Source organism: Protopterus annectens, chromosome 17.part0 (assembly GCF_019279795.1).
Source record: "Protopterus annectens isolate FY-2018-M chromosome 17.part0, PAN1.0, whole genome shotgun sequence".
NCBI lineage: Eukaryota > Metazoa > Chordata > Ceratodontiformes > Protopteridae > Protopterus > Protopterus annectens.
In genome coordinates, this window is record NC_056751.1 from 172,893,262 (window position 1) to 172,911,276 (window position 18,015).

Consider the following 18,015-nt stretch of genomic DNA (forward strand, 5'->3'; position numbering starts at 1 on the left):
TATGGTCCAAAAGTGGACAAGTCATTATAGATATGTCACTTATTTTAGTGTATATATTATTTTATACAAAGACCTTATCAATGTTTGTTTGTGTACCAAACCAATATGAATAGTGAGTATAGAATAAGGAATAATGTTCCCATAGATCATGTATATCTTTAACGTTCATCTGGTTTGTAAAGTTGTTTAACTTCTTTGCTTGAGATGTTAGTTTTATTTTACCATTTTTAGAAGTACCATTGCCTGATAATAGGCAGTTAAAATCACCTGTTGCTATAATTTCCCCTTTTACATTTAAAGTTATCAGGTCCAGATATCTGTCAACATATTCAATACTCTGTCCTGGTATCCAGTATGTATTAATCAAAGTATAATTAATAAGGACTATTGTCCTAAGATATAATATTTCTTATTTATTTCCAAAATAACCACACTTAGCATCCCATCTTTATCTGAAATTGTATATATAATTCTTGGCATAGTATAAGTATTTTTCCATAGAATGAGAGTGCCCCTTTTCTTAGTCTTAAAACAGGAATCAGCCAGAATGGTATACCCATTGAATGAGTATTTTTGTAGATCTTTTTTTAATATATGGGTTTCCTGTAAAAGGATGATCTGGGCTTTATGCATTTTGATATATTTAAGCAAACCAGCTGTTTTGACATTATTGTTCAAACCACTAGTATTTAATGATAAAGATTTATAAGCCATTGACTATAATGTGTATGTTATTACTAAATGAAAGACCTTTCTTCTGTGTTGACTTGAAATCTACTGAAAACTTAATTATCATGGATGCATAATGTGTATTAAGCACTACTTTCAAAAACCCAAAACTATTTACAAACACATACATGAAACATAAAGTTTCTGGTTTAGTTAAAAACTTAACTAAACCATCCATCCACCACCTCTCCAATACCAAACAACACAGATTATTCATCTCTGCTTAGAATATAGTATAAAATCAAAAAAGAAAAGCATTACAAAAGCAACTAAAGAAATCTGAATCCATTAAATATACATAAGAAGTGTACAATATATCTGAAACTATATGAATATGTCACATATGATAATAGCACCTCTATTATGTAGATATGTCAGAAATACACATCAGATCAAAGTATGTATAAACATTAGAAGCTGAATGTTAAGAAGATTGTCATTATTTCCATGACTTTTCAAGAAACATCAGATAATGTAATCATTTTGTCAATCATCTATCTAACATTTTTCATGGAAAGATCTGTTGAATATATATATATATATATATATATATATATATATATATATATATATATATATACATATATATATATATATATATATAGTACATCAACAAGTTAGAAGATCGACATCCACTTCACCGACACATGAAATAATCGACACCGCAAATCACGGACATTTAACAGGTAAGAAGTTTAAATTTCGCTAATCATGCCTACCATGTTTTAGTAAGTGTGGCAGTGTTATGCATGTGTGGTAGGCATGATTAGCGAAATTTAAACTTCTTACCTGTTACATGTCCATGATTTGCGGTGTCGATTATTTCATGTGTCGGTGAAGTGGATGTCGATCTTCTAACTTGTCGATGTACTGACATGTACCCATATATATATATAAAACACTTATTACAGCATTATTATATTATGCAGTTATACACATAATACTCATATGTATTAACGATATCTATGTTGATCTCTTTCATCAGGAAGGGGGGAGAGAAAGGGGCCTCACAACCCTCTGTTTAGTTACTAAAGGTTTAGTTACATAACATGTTTGATGTTAATATGCATAATGAGTTTTCTAATGTAGCTCGTAGTTCACTTGATGTCATTTATTTGCTAATAGTGTCATTGAATCTGCAGAATGTATTCATCTATAAGAGAACATAGGCATTTTCAAAGGAGTTAAACACTTTTATCAGAACTAATTATTTGCCATTTAAATTATCTAGTGAAGGATAACAGAATTTCAAGATAAAAGAATTCTAAGTATAACTATTTAACAAGGTCAAAATGTCAAATGATGTTATCACTGTTGTTTCCTCAAGCTGCAGCTTCATAAACCTGTTAACAGAAGTTGTCTCTAGTAAAGAAAAAAGCATTTTCAGTAGGAAATTCAGATCTTGAAGCTTTTAGAGTTTACAGAAAGCAAAAAAAAAAAAAAACACTCAAGCTGCCTTGTCAGTGCATGTCATGACTCTCCACAATGAGAACAGTCACACAGATGACCAGTTTCCTCACAAAACATCAGCATCATGAAAAAATTAATCCTTTCATATAAAAACAGCTATTTAGAAGTAACACCAGCTGCCTCAAATCAGAAATCATAATATAACATTTCAATCATTTACCCACCAGTTAACCAGGCCAGAGAGAGAAAAAAAAAAGAAAAAAGGAACCTAGTATATATATATATATATATATATACATAACTTATATTTAGCTATCTATAAAACACAATTAATGCAATGTATTAATGTCTAAATATATCTAAACAAAGAGGCTAAAACATCTAGTTAGAAACACTAATCAGAAATACCTTGTTGCCCCACCACTGACCGACTAGAAAAAATGCACTTTGGTATTAAGTCAAATTATGCTATTACTGAAGAATTAGAAGACATACATCATTTGTAGTTATTTAAAAGGGAAAAGCAAGTAAAGTACCTATAATGGGGCAAAGAGAGAAAAGGAACACTGGTAACAAAAAAGAATAGGAAGAAAGAAGAGAGAGAGAGAATGTTATTTAAATACTTAGTACTATATGTAATTAGAAGAAGTAGACATAGAAAGGAAATGAGAAAATTAATAATGAAAACGATTCACATTACCTTACAGCATAGAGACTTTCCAGTATCAAATATATTATGATTCATAAAACAAAGCATTAAAAATTAGAAGGAATTTATTCATTTGTTCTTTACTTTCTTAGTTTTGTTTGCACCTTCCTTTACAGACTATCCATTTTTTGTTGCCTGTCTCTTCAAACTCTGGGATGACCATTCCATTTCTTCTATGCCCGACAGTATTTTCTTCTTCTGGATAAATTCTACTGCTTCTTGTAGGGAATCAAAGATCTTCACTCCTTCTGGCAAGGTGATTTTTATTCTTGCAGGAAAAAGAATTTGGGCTTTAATATTGGCTTTTGTCAAGGACTTAATTAGAAGAACACACTCCTTTCTTCTGGATATGATTGTAGAGGTGTAGTCATTGTCAAAACAAATATTTTTTTCATCCATCATGATAGGGGAATTAGTCCTTGTCTTGTGAGGAAAGAAATCTAACTATTATAGACCTGGGATTAGAAGAACTCAGAGATGAAGCTGGATTGGCCAGGGACCGATGAGCCCTCTCAATTCCAAAAGAGAGGGATTCAGGCATTTTTAGTGCTGATGAAAACCACTTATTGAGGAACTGAATCATGTTAGCACCCATTTCTTTCTCAGGAATTCCATATAATCTTATGTCATTCCTCCTTGATTTGCTTTCAAGGTCTTCCAGTTTCTCAATCAGCCAGGTGTTTTGTTTCAGAAGAAATTCATTGTGATGTTCAATTTCTGTCACTCTAGTATCTAGGTCAGTTACTGTTTCCTCTAAGGCAAGAATCTGTTAAGATTGTTTTTTTTTACTATTCCATTTAGAAGTTCATGTTGTTTACTGCATTCTTGTTTGATAATATCCATCTTATTTTCAAATTTGTCCATTTTTAGTGACAGTTCTTGGATGTTTGTTATTATAAGATGTAGTTCTTTCTTCACTGCACACTCCTGGTGTGGGTTCCTCAACTTGCTCATCTTGAGATCTCCAACAGAAAACTTCTTGACAGGAATAATTTAAAAATTCTCTTGACTTTGAATTAATTTAGTATATTTCCTGTCAGGATATTAAAATCTAAGCAGAGCTATGGATTTCTGCTGCTATCAGACTGGCATCTTGGCCATGCCCCCCAAGGATGTGTGTTTTTGTGCTTAAGCTGATACATGTGAGATCTGAATTGAGGACCAGTTCAGTCATGTATTTCTAGCTTTATTTACAGCACAAAGGTGGGATGTTGAGGAGTCCAGGAATTTTGTGTCAATCCTTGCCAAGCACTATAGCCATAAGTTGCTGCAGGGGGCTTATACTGGGTTTCAGTATAAAGCTGAAGCATGGAATACCTTGGCCTAGGCTGTCTCTACTGCAAATGACATCCCATGGACTGGGGAGCAAAGTCATCGCACCTACAGTGACAGTGGATCCTCCTGAACCAAACTGAGAGCGATATGTTTGCCAGGATAGTCCATCTGTACAACAAGTGTCCATTTTCAGCACAGTCCTGGGAAGAAAAACTCCATAACTTTACAGAGAGAAGACAAATTTACAAAAGAGACATTACAGAGTAGTAGCATACAGATTGTAGACTTTACAGCCATTAGTATACAACAAGAGGATATTCCTCCTTTTGGTTGAAAATACAAGTGTACAAAATATACAATGGAAGTAGATAAGAACCTGGAAGAGCATTGCAAGATATTTCATAACTGAATAAGAGTATATAAATGTTTATGTTTTCCATATATACATTCAAGCAAATATATGTGTAAGAGTATACACACACACACACACACACACACATATATATATGGGTCTACTTTAAAAGACGACCAAATGACCGACAGGTAAGTTTACCGACAGGGTGATTTGCCGACAGCGGAAAGACCAACAAGGGTAATGTGTGATCGCGACCCGGTAAGTGAGCGACAGTGACGGAGTTAGGAGCGGTGAGGTAAGTGTGCCATATTGTGGGATTTTGGGTTAGGCTGTGGTAAAGGTGAGTGTGTGTTAGTGTCGGAGTTAGGGTTCGGGTAAGGTAAGTGTGTGATAGTGAGGGACTGTAGTTTAGGGACGGGTTAAGTGAGTTAGGTTTAGGGTGCAGGTAGGTGAAGTAGTGTCGGACCTTGGGCCAGGGGTGGGTTAAGTGAGTTAGGGTTAGGGTGCAGGTAGGGTGAGTGTGCGATAGTGTTGGACCTTAGGGTTAGGCTAGTGGCTATGCTATGTGGTGTAGTGTGTTGTTTCGTGTGTGTGTTGTTATTGTGGTGTGTGTTTTTATGTTTTTGTGTTTGTGTTGTGTTGCCGGTTATCTGGCGTCGGTGATTGTGTCGCGTAGTAAGCGTGTCGGTCTTTCAAAGTAGACCCATATATATATATATATATATATATATATATATATATATATATATATATATATACACATATGGTTCCCCTTCACAAGATCAATTCCTATAAACTCGAAATTCATAACCCCGAAGCCAGAATCTCGAGTTTACAGAAACTCAAAAATGTGAAGGGGAAATAAAAAAAAAAAACCACCTTTCTAATGTTTTTGCTTTACCCCCCTGCACCCCCCACACCCACCCTACTTAAATATTCCTACTCCAAGATCACACTACAGCGAAGGAAAGGGAAATCTCCCATTCCACGCTATATGCATAAGCGCAAAACAGAAGATTTCCCAGTCCTCCACTATAGTGTACTCACGCAGCTCTTAGATGACAGCTGCAAGGGTGCAGGGGGACCTAGCCCCCTGCAAAAAGGTAACTGAACTCTTTTCTTTTTCTAACCCTAAACGTTCCAGTCACAATTTCAAGTGAATGGAAGTTCAAGATTCTGGTCTTGAGCTTATGCATTTCGAGCTTCCATTCATTCAATCGTGTGAAGGGGAACCACATACATACATACACACACACACACACACACACACACACACACACACACACACACACACACACACACACACATACATACATACATACACACACACACACACACACACACACACACACACACACACACATACACTCATATATAGGTTATTGCTCACGGATGGATAGGTATAGTTAGATGGTGTTGTTTATGTTGTCCAGGACAGATGGTGTGTAGAAATAGTAAGTAGACAAGGCTTCAGTGGGGCAATTACAGTTGCATAGATTGTTGGTGAAGAGGTATGTTTTACGTAGGCTTTGAAGGAGGGTATGGAGTTTTGTAGTCTGAGGTCAGGGGAAGGTTATTCCATATTTTTGCTATTTCATGGGCAAATAGTGATTCCCCTGAGTTGTTTTTGCATGTAATGGTTTTGATTAAGGCTTTGCTGGAGGACCGAAGTTGTCTATTTGAATTTTAGAAGTTCAGCATGCCAGTCAGGTTGGGTGTTTTCTCAGGATAGTAAAGAATTAGATGATCTAGGCTGAATTGATGGTACCTTAATAGATTTGGAAATTCAAGCCAGTGCAAGGCTTGTAGGGAAAGGCAGTGGTGGGATCATGATTTGGCATTGGTAGCAAATCTAGCAATTTTGTTGTAACAGATGTAAAGTTTATTAAGGTCATTTTGGTAAAGATTAGTTAGAATTGGGGATGCATAAAGTAGAGTAGATAGGAGGTGGGTCCTGGCTATTGCAATTTGAGATTCAGTAGTTAGATAACTTTTACAGCGATAGGGGAATCTAGCTTTTTGTGGACTTTAGTGATGGTTATTGATATGTACTTGGTGAATTTGAGTTGCTGGTCAGTGGTAACTACTAGGAGTTTAGCCTCAGTGACAGGGGTGATTTGGGTTTTGCTGATGGAGAGTATAGAAAAGGTAAGGTTGCTCATTTTAGTAGAGTGGAATAGCAACAGTTGTGTTTTCTTGGGATTTAGTATGAGTTGTGAGTTGTTAAGCCGGTTCTCTATTTCAGAGAAGGCTTTTTGCTGGAGAAGTAGGATGTTGGGTGCAGAGCATATGAGAGTTGTGTCATTAGTGTATTGGACTATGTCAACTTTAGAGCTAGCTGAGTGGAGTTGGTCTGTGAAGATATTCAAAAGAAGGGGTCCTAGGATTGATCCTTGCAGCACGCCTAAGGAGGTTGGAAGTGGGGGGATAGAGAGTAATGCCATTTGATGGATTGTTGGCAGTTATCTAAATAGCTTTTAAACCAGAAGAGGGTGGGGTTGTTAAGGTTGAGGTCAGAGAGACAAGACAGCAGTTTATTATGTGAGGCTGTGTCAAATGCCTTGGATAAATCTAGGAAGGTAACTGAGACAAATTTACCTAGATTCTTGTGGGAGTTTATAGTATTGGTGAATTTGAGTAGGGCAGTGGTGGTGCTGTGGGATGGGTGAAATCCATGTTGGGTTGAGGAGAGAACGTTGTTGGTGAGGAGATAGGAGAGGAACTGGTGATGAGTACATCTTTCTAGGATCTTAGAGAGGGGTGAGAGAATTGCAATTGGTCAATAGTTGGAAAGGTCCAGGGAGGGGCCACCTTTGTGGAGTGGTATGATATATGAGGTTTTCCATAGGAGTGGAACAGTGTGTTTGGTGATGGATCTATTTATTTGAAGTGAAATGGAATAGGTTATAGCTGTGGATGCAATTTGGAGGTATTCGGCAGGAAGGTTATTGGCTGCAAGGGTGGTTGGTTTGAGTTTGGCTAGGAGTTTTTGGATAGTAGAGGGAGGAACAGACTTAAGTGTGAAAGGTATGGTATTGATTTGGGCCTGAGGTGGTTGTGGGGTGTTGGAGGAAGTGATGTTGTTTAAGAGTTTGAGTAGTGAGGAGGTGAAATAGTTATTTGTTTTGTTGAGTGATACAGTAATTTTGTTTATCGAGCTTAACCTGCTTTTTTGCTTTGTTTCAGAGCTCGTGAAAGGTTTGCCTAGCTGCGGGTGATCTGGTTTGGCACCAGGTTTTCCAGGCTTTATCCCTGGCTCTAAGTAGGGCTTTTGTGATTTTCTGGATCCAAGGGGTGGTGTTGCTACGTATCCTGATAATTTTTAAGGGGGCTAGTTGATTCAGGATATTTAGGAATGTGGAGTTGAAGTAATCTGCTGCTTTGTCTAATGAAAGCTATATGTGTGTGTGTGCATATATATATATATATATATATATATATATATATATATATATGTGTGTGTGTGTGTGTATATATATATATATATATATATATATATATATATATATATATATATATATATTTATTTATGCATACATGAGTTCCCTTCTAAAGCACAAATTACTACAAGATTGAATGTCAAAAGACTGAGACAATAAAACTGACCCATCAGAAGGCTGAAACTTTAAAGTACACAGCCCTGCAATACTATATATATGTATATATATATATATATATATATATATATATATATATGTGTGTGTGTGTGTGTGTGTGTGTGTATAGATAGATAGATATAGATATGGGTTCCCTTCTATATACAGATATAGATATATATATATATATATATATATATATGAGTTCCCTTCTAAAGCACAAATCACCACAAGATCGATTTTCAGAAGACCAATACAATAAAACTGACAGATCAGAAGCCTGAAACATTAACCTACAGAGTCCTGCAATACTGAATTGTAATCTTAAGGTAAATTGGTAAGTGTTGAAATTGTTGTCTGTCACTTTAACATTTCTCTGATATACGTGAAAGGACCATGGTGGACTTCACATGTAAAGTTTATGGTGTCGTTGGAAATGTTTATGTAAGTTTAAACTGTAGGATAAAAAGAAAAAGGTAGTTATTAAGTGGTATGAATTGTGAGGCATGCATATTCAATGTGTAGTCATAGTTTACCCTTTTTTACAATGTAGTACAATCTCGGTGTTGGTATATTAAATGTTGGAGGGGGGTGTTGGAGGTGCCCCTGCAAAATCGTAGGATAACAAATATAGCTTTTGTTTTGTGTTTGTCAATCACTGAGGCTACCTTCACTTTTTTTCCAGTGGTGTTTGAGATAGTATACTAGTATAGCGGTTATTGGTTTTAGTTATGGTATTTTGTTGTTTGGAGATAGTTTTAGTCTGAAATGTGTAGTGCTATTTTGAAGTATGTAAGTGGTGCTTTGATGTTAGATATGTGTTTATTTGTAAGGTGTTTTGCATCAGAGTGGGGTAGGGATTTAACATTTGCTTTTTAGTGTTTGGTATTGTGGGACTCGCTATTTAAAAGTTTCAGGCTTTTGATATTTTGTTTTTATTATGTCTGTATTCTGAGCTGAGATCTTGGGGCTTTCAGTAATTTGGCAATTTGTGACTTAGAAGTATATATATATATATATATATATATATATATATATATATATATATATATATATATATATATATATATATATATATATATATATTTTTTTTTTTTTTTGTATAGATAGATGTACTGTGTTTATGGCAGAATATCAAGTTTTTGGAAACTTGAGCTTCATATGTTCCATATGGTTGGGACAATATGTTCAAGTTTCTGAAAACACAAATAAAACAAAATAATAAAAATCAATGCTTTTGCAGGGGGGGGCGAGACCCCCTGCATCCCTCATACACCTTGAAAATTATATATACCAACTTGGGGATTGCACTATAGTGGAGAAAAGGAAAATTACCCGATCTCCACTGTACCACAATCTCCATACAAATGCTTTGAGTTTTCAGAAATTCAGCCATATGGCGTAGATCACAGGACCATAGGACGTTACTAGGCTAATGGCTCTAGGCCCCTTACAAGCCTAGCCAAGTACAATCCCTGTTCCCTAGAATATCAAGTTATTAAGTGGAACTACGTTAACAACTACTGCCCCTGTCCAAGAGGGACACAGGTGAAACTCCCGGATGAGTTTGTGGTTTCCCATTCAATTATCCAAATTACACCTAAATAGGATTAATGAGAGGCTCTGTTTCACCAGAACTGGAGATTTGTTCCAGAGGAGAGGTAACCTCTGTGAGACATAGCTGTCTCTCCATCAGTTCCTGTTGATGTCACATACCGGGTTGAGTTCCCTAGATTGAGTGCATCTTATACCATTTGCAGCATTTTATTAGAGCAGGATATGAGATTGCTCTATATGCAAGACAGAGGTCACCTCTGAGTAGTCTGTAAGACAAAGAGTATAGTGATAGTGATTTCAGTCTGTTAATGTATGACATGTTGAAAACCATTTAATTTTGTTGTATGAAACCTTTGACATCTTTCCACTTGCTGCAGTTGAATGGTAATGTACATACCAAAAGTAGCGTTGTACTCTGTTATTGGTCTGATGTTTGAGGAGCACCTGGGTTATAACCTCTTTTGTTTTGGATGCAATGCCCTTACTTATGAGTTGGGTAATGTGGAAAGCCTTTCTTACTACTGTAGAGACATGGTGGTCAAAGGAAAGGTTGCTGTCAACCTGTGTTCCCGTATCTCTCATCACTGCTTGCATGCTTAGGGTGTTGTCACTAATGTGGTAATCTGCAGGGATGTTCTTGCTGAAAAGGATGATGATGCAGTTTTTTTTGCATTGCATTTTAGCCCATGACTTTGGCACCAGTTGTTTGACTGCGTAAGTCCCTCTTGTAGGATGTTGACATTGTTTGGGTACTCGATGACTCTACCCAGTTTACAATCATCAGAAAATGTTGTCAGCCATAGACCTTTGTTTTACCCTGTACATCCAAGAAGTTGATTCCAAACAATACGGGCTCCAGCACAGATTCCTGTGAAACACCACTGGTTATGGGTTTACTGGTGGAGGTAGAGTCACCCATTTTGACTGTTAGCATACTATCAGTGAGCCAGTTTACAACCAGCCTGACAATATACGAGTTGAACTCCAGCTGGGTGAGTTTATCAATGAAGCTTGAGTGAGGAATAGTGTCAAATGGCTAGGTAGGCCATATGCATGGACTTGCCTTCATCCACGGGTTTGATGACTGTCTCAAAGTAGTCCACCAAGTTCAAGAGGCAGGATCTCCCTTTAGCAAAGCCAAACTGGGTTGGGTCAAGCATTTGGAGATCTCCTGTATCTTTGTTGATAAGGTCCATGATTATTCTTTCCATAGCCTTGCAGAGTAGGCTGGTCAGGCTTATGTGTCTACAATTGCCAGGGGCAGTGGTGGTGCTTCCTTTATGTAATGGGATGTGTTTAGACTGTGGTTAAAAAGAGTACACGGTGGTGCAGTTAGTTCCTCTTTTAACCCATTTAGAATGGAACCTGGGATATTATCATTCCCATACAGGCTATGTTTTTGGCCTTGGAGAGAGTAGTTACATCCTGATCTTTGGAGATAATAGGTGGAGGGCAGGTGGTAGGGATGCTTTTAGGAATATGTGGCAAGTTCGTGGGGGGGGGTTTCACTGAACTTGTCAGCTGTTTCTGTGGGTTCAGTATATGTGGTGTCATTAAAAACCCCTTCTGCTCAGATCTGTGTTTTTTGCTTTAAGGTTTCTGACTAGCTAAAGATGGATTAATGGTTATCCTTAGCAAAGGAGGCTAATTTGGATTCATAGTTAGCTTTAGAATGACTAATAAGGCATCTTATTTGCTTGTTTAAGCCAAGGAGGGAATGCTTCCAATTCAGAGACTGTTCCTTCCTATTCTAGGACAGCAATTTCTTTCTCTTATTGTATAACCTGTTAATGACAGATGTCTACCATACAGGCTTGTTCTTTCTTGAGGATCTTGTTTTGGTCGTATCAGTTACAGCTGAGTCAATACATTTGTATGGATGCTTATACAAGACATTGGTGTAAAACACAGTATAGCTGTCCATGCCATCAGTCAGGGCAGGGGCTATGAAGCTATTAATGACATCACATATTAGGTTTTAATTAACTTTGGAAAAGTTTTTTTAGTCTAGTTGCTGCTAATGGAGTGGGAGATATTATTACTTCTAATGAGACTGATTTATGATCAGACCTCACTAGGGAGGGCCACACACATGGGGTGGTGCAATGATCACCCATGTTACCAAGCACCAGATCCAAAATGTTTGCACCCCTTGTGGGGGTGTCGACCAACTGATCCAGGGCATTGAAGATAATGAATTCCAAGAACCTTTGGGCAAGTGTGTTAGTGCACATACAGTTTATGCAATCTATAGATGAATAGTTAAAGTCACTTAAAACCAGGGTGTATCTTAACCGATTCAATTAGATCCAAGTATGCAGTGTGTGTATCCTGCTTCTTGGACGGGTCCTATAACTAGCAATAACTTGGAGAGGGGTCTTAAGTACAGTCAGTTGGACCAGAATTTGTTCAAGGGAATCATTTTGTTTAACCAATCTAGAGGTGTATTTATCTTTGATGAATATTGATACTCCACCTCCTTTAGTTCTCCCACTTTCATTTTCTGGTCTGAATGTGTAGAAGGCATTATAACCCAGTATGTCCAAGGTGCTTTCCATGGCCTTTAACCAAGTCTCTGTGACTGCACAGATGTCAGTATCTTCTAAAGTGAGGGTTGCTTTCAGTGAGTGCAGTTTTAGGTTTAGACTCCTAGAGTTTAACAGCTTATCCTTGAGGTTGCTTTTTGAGGATATTTTTATGCCAGGAATTTTGTTGTTGTGAAATTGCCTAAAAAAAGGCACTTTGGGGGAGGCAAGAGCCTTAGCCAGTACTGAATTCACAGAGGTTACAGATGAAGACCATCCCTAGCAAAGCAGCGTGGTTTATCTACCATGTCATTCCAGGCTGACAGGTACTGGATCCCCTTAGAATGACAGGAGAAACTAAGCAAATTGTTGAAGTCAATAATTTTTTGTTTATATTGTGGCATCATCTTAGATGAAAGTATTATGCTGCTCAAGGCTAGGGACATATCTGCCTGAGACACATATTTAGAATGCTCAGTCATGTCTCTCTTCATATAGTCCAGTGAGGTACGTCTCAAGTCAACCACACCAACATGAACTATGACAGAATCATAACAATATTTGTTGTGGCGAGACTTGAGTAAGTGCATGATCTGGTGGATCCTGGCATCTGGCAGACAGCTGACCATAACTTACTCCTTGTCCATTCTGGTGATTGGGACATCTGTTTGTCTAACTATAGAGTCACCTAAGATCAAAAAATTTGGTTTAGATTATATGTATTTTGCCTTAGGGGCATGTTTGGTGAGACACTTGTGCTTGTGGTTTTATGTGAATTGAGTGTGCTGTAGGTACTGTATTATGTATAGCATATTTGTGTTCAGAGGTCTCTGGTAGTGCTTATGTGAATTACTGGTGAGCACCTCTGCATATAATGGTTAAGATGCTGAGATCATGGTTTGAGCAGTAGGTATAGTATGGGGGCTGATAACCTGTTAAGTGTCATTGTCCTGTGAATGAGAGAGCAAGGCTTCCAAATTCTTAGTGTGTATGCATCTCTCACAAATTGAGCTTGAATGGTTTAGGAGTAGTGTGTTGTCAGTGTACATAAGGCAATTGCTACACTGCCTCAGGATACCAATGTCAATCAGGCTTGGAGGAGAAATGGAGGAGAACTAACCATTCATAATACTAGGTGTAAATCTGCTTACTTTAATGAGGAAGCATGTGATTTAATTGGGGGCTTAATGCTGGGTCTATACTAATGGGGTTGTCAAGGGGTATAAAACAATTAGGCATTAAGAGATTTCAGTTAAAGTGGCAAATGCTGTACAAAGCCCAGCTGAGGTGCTGTCCGAGCAGCTAAGCTCAATTTAAGGGACTTCTCATTTGGAGCACAGGCATTTTCTAAGGGAAAATAAATCTACTTTACCTTTTGCATCTATAAGCACCAATGTTACCTCCACTGCATAGTGCTGTGTGAAGGTGCACTGTGTGCAAAGAGATGCCTCAGATTGATCAGGTGAAGATAGCAGAGCAGTGGCTGGTCACCAGATTCTGTAGAGCTGTGTTAAAGCAGGTGTAAACTCAAATGCAGGGCTTAAGTAGCAACTGTGAGAACCCTTTTTTAAAAGAAGGTAAGCAATTTTCAAACAACCTGGCCAATGAAAATGGTCAATATTGAGCCCTATTCCAACAATCTCCAACTCAGATGGGTCCTTTGTTACACTCTTCTGCCACAAGGGTGCAGGAGGCCCTTAATGTACAATGGCAGGTTTTAGTGTCAAACAAGTCTAGATTCAGCAAATCTGAATCTAGCCAATACTATAAATTACACAAGTACAAGAAAATAAAAAGTGTAGGAAAAACAATCTCAAACAACAAACAGAAGAAACAGTGAAACAACAAAACAGTTAAAAACAGCTAAAAGTATAATGCAATTCAGTAATCTTCTTTCGGTTTTTCCCGGTTAGGGGTTGCCACAACAGATCACCTGTCTGCTCACAAGTGGCAGTGGAGTTTTCACAGTGACGAGTTGCCAGCACCCAACCTTCCAAAGAAAGCACACACACACTCATGCCTAGGGCCAATTTAGAGTGCACAATCCACCTACAGCACATCTTTGGGATGTGGGAGGAAACCAGAGCACTCGGAGGAAACCCACACATCCACAGGGAAGACATGCAGACTCCACACAGAAGGCACCCCTGCCGAGGATTGAACGAGAGAGCCTATTGCTGTGAGGTGGCAATGCTAACTGCTGCACTACCATGGCCGACCATAATGCAATTCAATAATACACAATTTAAAACTGAAGTACAGTTAATAAAAATACTTATTTTTCTGTAGTTTTCAAAGGATGCCTTGAATTTCATTTGAATTCACTCCAAAAATCAGACAGCGCACATCAGTCCTACACTAGTTCTTGTAAACTGAGCACAAGCTCTAGCAAACATGCTGCCTAAATACAGGCTAAGTTAAGCAATTTTCAAACAAGCTGGATATTGGAAATGCTCAGTACTGAGCCTTATTCCAGCAATCTCCAACTTAACCATATGAAGTTTGAGGCTCGATCATCTGACATAAACCCATATATGTATATGTATATATATATATATATATATATATATATATATATATATATATATATATATATATATACCGGATATAAAAAGTGTACACAACTCTGTTAAAATGCCAGGTTTTTGTGATATTACTACCTTTAATGTGACCTATAACCTGTACAGTTCAACTGAAAAATAAACAAATGAATGGGAAGAAAAATAAAAAAAAAAAAAACAATACATAACTGCATAAGTATGCACACCATTAAACTAATACTTTGTTGTGTGTGCACACCCTTAAACTAATAGTTTGTTGAAGCACCTTTTGATTTAATTAAAGCACTCAGTCTTCTTGGGTACACACCTACCATCAATTAAAGAGACTCTGATTAAATTCAAATAAAGTTCAGCTGTCCTAGTAGGAATTTCCTGACATTTACTCAGTTGCCTGCTACAGCAAAAGCTATGGTTCACAGATAGCTTACAAAGTATCAATGGGATCTCATTATTAAAAGGTATCAGTCAGGAGAAGGGTACAAAAACATTTCCACAACATTGGATATACCATGGAAAATATGGGACCACAGTGACATTGCAAAGAACTGGATGTCCCTCCAAAATTGATGAGAAGACAAGATGAAAACTGGTCAGGGAGGCTGCCAAGATACCTAGAGCAACACTGAAGGAGCTGCAGGATTTTCTGGCAAGTACTGGTTGTGTACTACTTGTGACAACACTCTCTCATATTCTCCATATGTCTGGATAATGGGGTACAGTTGCAAGATGGAAGCCTTTTCTTATACAAAGAAACATCCAGGCCCAGCTAAAATTTGCAAAACAATACATCAAGTCTCCCAAAAGCATGTTGGAAATGTGTTATGGTCTGATGAGACCAAGGTTGAACTTTCTGGCCACAATTCCAAAAGGCACGTTTGGCACAAAAAAAAAAAAACACTTCACATCACCAAAAGAGCACCATCCCCATGGTGAAGCATGGTAGTGGCAGTATCATGGTTTGGGGCTGCTTTTCTTCAGATGGAACTGGGGATTTAGTCAAAGTGGAGGGAATTATGAACAGTTCCAAATACCAGTCACTTTTGGCCCAAACCCTTCAGGAATCTTCTGGTTCTGGAAAGCTAAAGATAAAGAGGAATTTCACCTTTCAGCATGACAATGACCCCAAGCATAAATCCAAATCAACGAAAGAATGGCTTCACCAGAAAAAAATTAAAGTTTTGGAATGGCCTAGCCAGAGCCCAGACCCAAATCCAATAGAAAATCTGTGGTGTGACCCTAAGAAGGTTGTGCACAAAGAGATGCCTTCACAATCTGACAAATTTGGAGGGTTTTTGCAAGGAAGAGTGGGCAAATATTCCCAAGTCAAGATGTGCCATGCTGATAGACTCCTACCCATGAAGACTGAATGCTGTAATGAAATCAAAAGGTGCTTCAACAAAGTATTAGTTTAAGGAGTGTGCACACTTATGCAACCAGCATATTGTACATTTTTAATTTTTTATATTTTTCCCCTAACAGATTTGTTTGCTTTTCAGTTGAATTGTACAGGTTATAGGCCATATTAAAGGTGGAAAATGTTTTGAAATGATTTTTTGTGGTCTCATTTTTTTATATCACAAAAACCTGGCATGGGTACTTTTTATATCCACTATATATATATATATATATATATATATATATATATATATATCACACACACACACACACACACACACACACTCACACACACACACATATATATATATATATATATATATATATATATATATATATATATATATATATATAAAATTTTGTTTTTAATACACTGCATCTGAAAACAAAATGACCATCAACACAGGGAGCTAGACTGAGCATTGAGGTTCAGACCACTATATCCCCACAGCAGACTGAGGTGGTGCCATCACAGGCAGCACAGACATCCAGTGCATCTGAATAACAACCTGTCAGCTCTGCCTACACAACTCCTGCCAAACCTGCTAAACCTATGTCAGGCAGCTCTTCCCCCACTACTGGTGCAGAGGTACCATCTGGGACCAGTACTAGTGAAGGTGGCAATTTTGTCATCCATCTTAAGGTGACAGGTTTGGTGTAGGTCATAATGGAGAGGGGCCTTAGTGCCTGAATCAACAGGGTTGAAAACTTTCTGCATCATATTGCCAAAACAATGTCATGTATGGCACTGACCCAGGCAACTGACACAGGAGAGAGTAATGACAATTCTGAGGGTGAGGACTAGATTCTTATTGTTGTCTAGCTAGATGTGGATGCACCTCTGATGTCCCCTCAACTCAACCATTTAAAATGTATTTAATGTAGAAAGAACGATAAAACGCAGCAGAGCTTTCGAGTTAAGATCAACTCTTTTTCAGTGATAAAACACAATAACAATTCTGCTACCATTCAGTTTATATCAATAGCCATGTTCTTCAAATTAGTCACATGATCAATAATTAATTAACCACTTAAAAACAATTAGCTTAAATCATTCATCATAACATAATATCCGGTAAACCTTACTTTATAAAAATTCTCTCTTAAATTTTAAAATAAGTTTGATAGTAGTTTTTATATTTTGTCCAGGTGGTTTATCTGCTCTGAAATAGTCAATCCATCTGTATTCAGCTACTTCAATTTTAGTAGCCAGATCTCAATGTCTTAAAGTAATATGTACCTTCTGTATGACTCTAAATTTGAATATATGGTCCTTCCCCATGGCAATAATGTGTTTAAGAATTAAATCTTAAATGAGGAACAGACAACATGCACTTGATGAGCTGTTAGTTTGCTAATACTGAATCAGAACTTTCAGCTGATTTTGAAGCCCTAGAGGACAAAATCTTTCAATCTGCAGAGTTTCACCATGCTACTAGTGAATATAATAACATGCTTGAGAAGATTAGACTGTTGAAAGAGAAACTCATTGTAGTTCAGAGGCATAAACTAAATCGGGATGTTTATGACTTTAAAAAACAATGTTTTCTATTGACCGAAGGAAGAAAGGTAGGTGTTCACATCAGTGATTAATTCTGCTGGTAGCAATGGAGAATTGGCAGCTAGAGATACAACAACATTTAAGATTCTTACTAAATGCAGTGACTTAGTCTGTGATTAGACAGTTTTTCCATCCCAGTTCCTAATAATAATAACAATAATGCAACTAAAATAAAAACTAAAAATTATGATGTTAAGGGAAGTGAAAGAAATAAGGATGACAATAACCTTTCATCCCATGAAGTGGTTGAAGTGGAACATTCCACTTCACCTTATCGCAAAACCAGTCGTGCTTCAGACCAAGACAGTTTGTTAGGGTCTCTGGCGATATCTCTTCAATTAC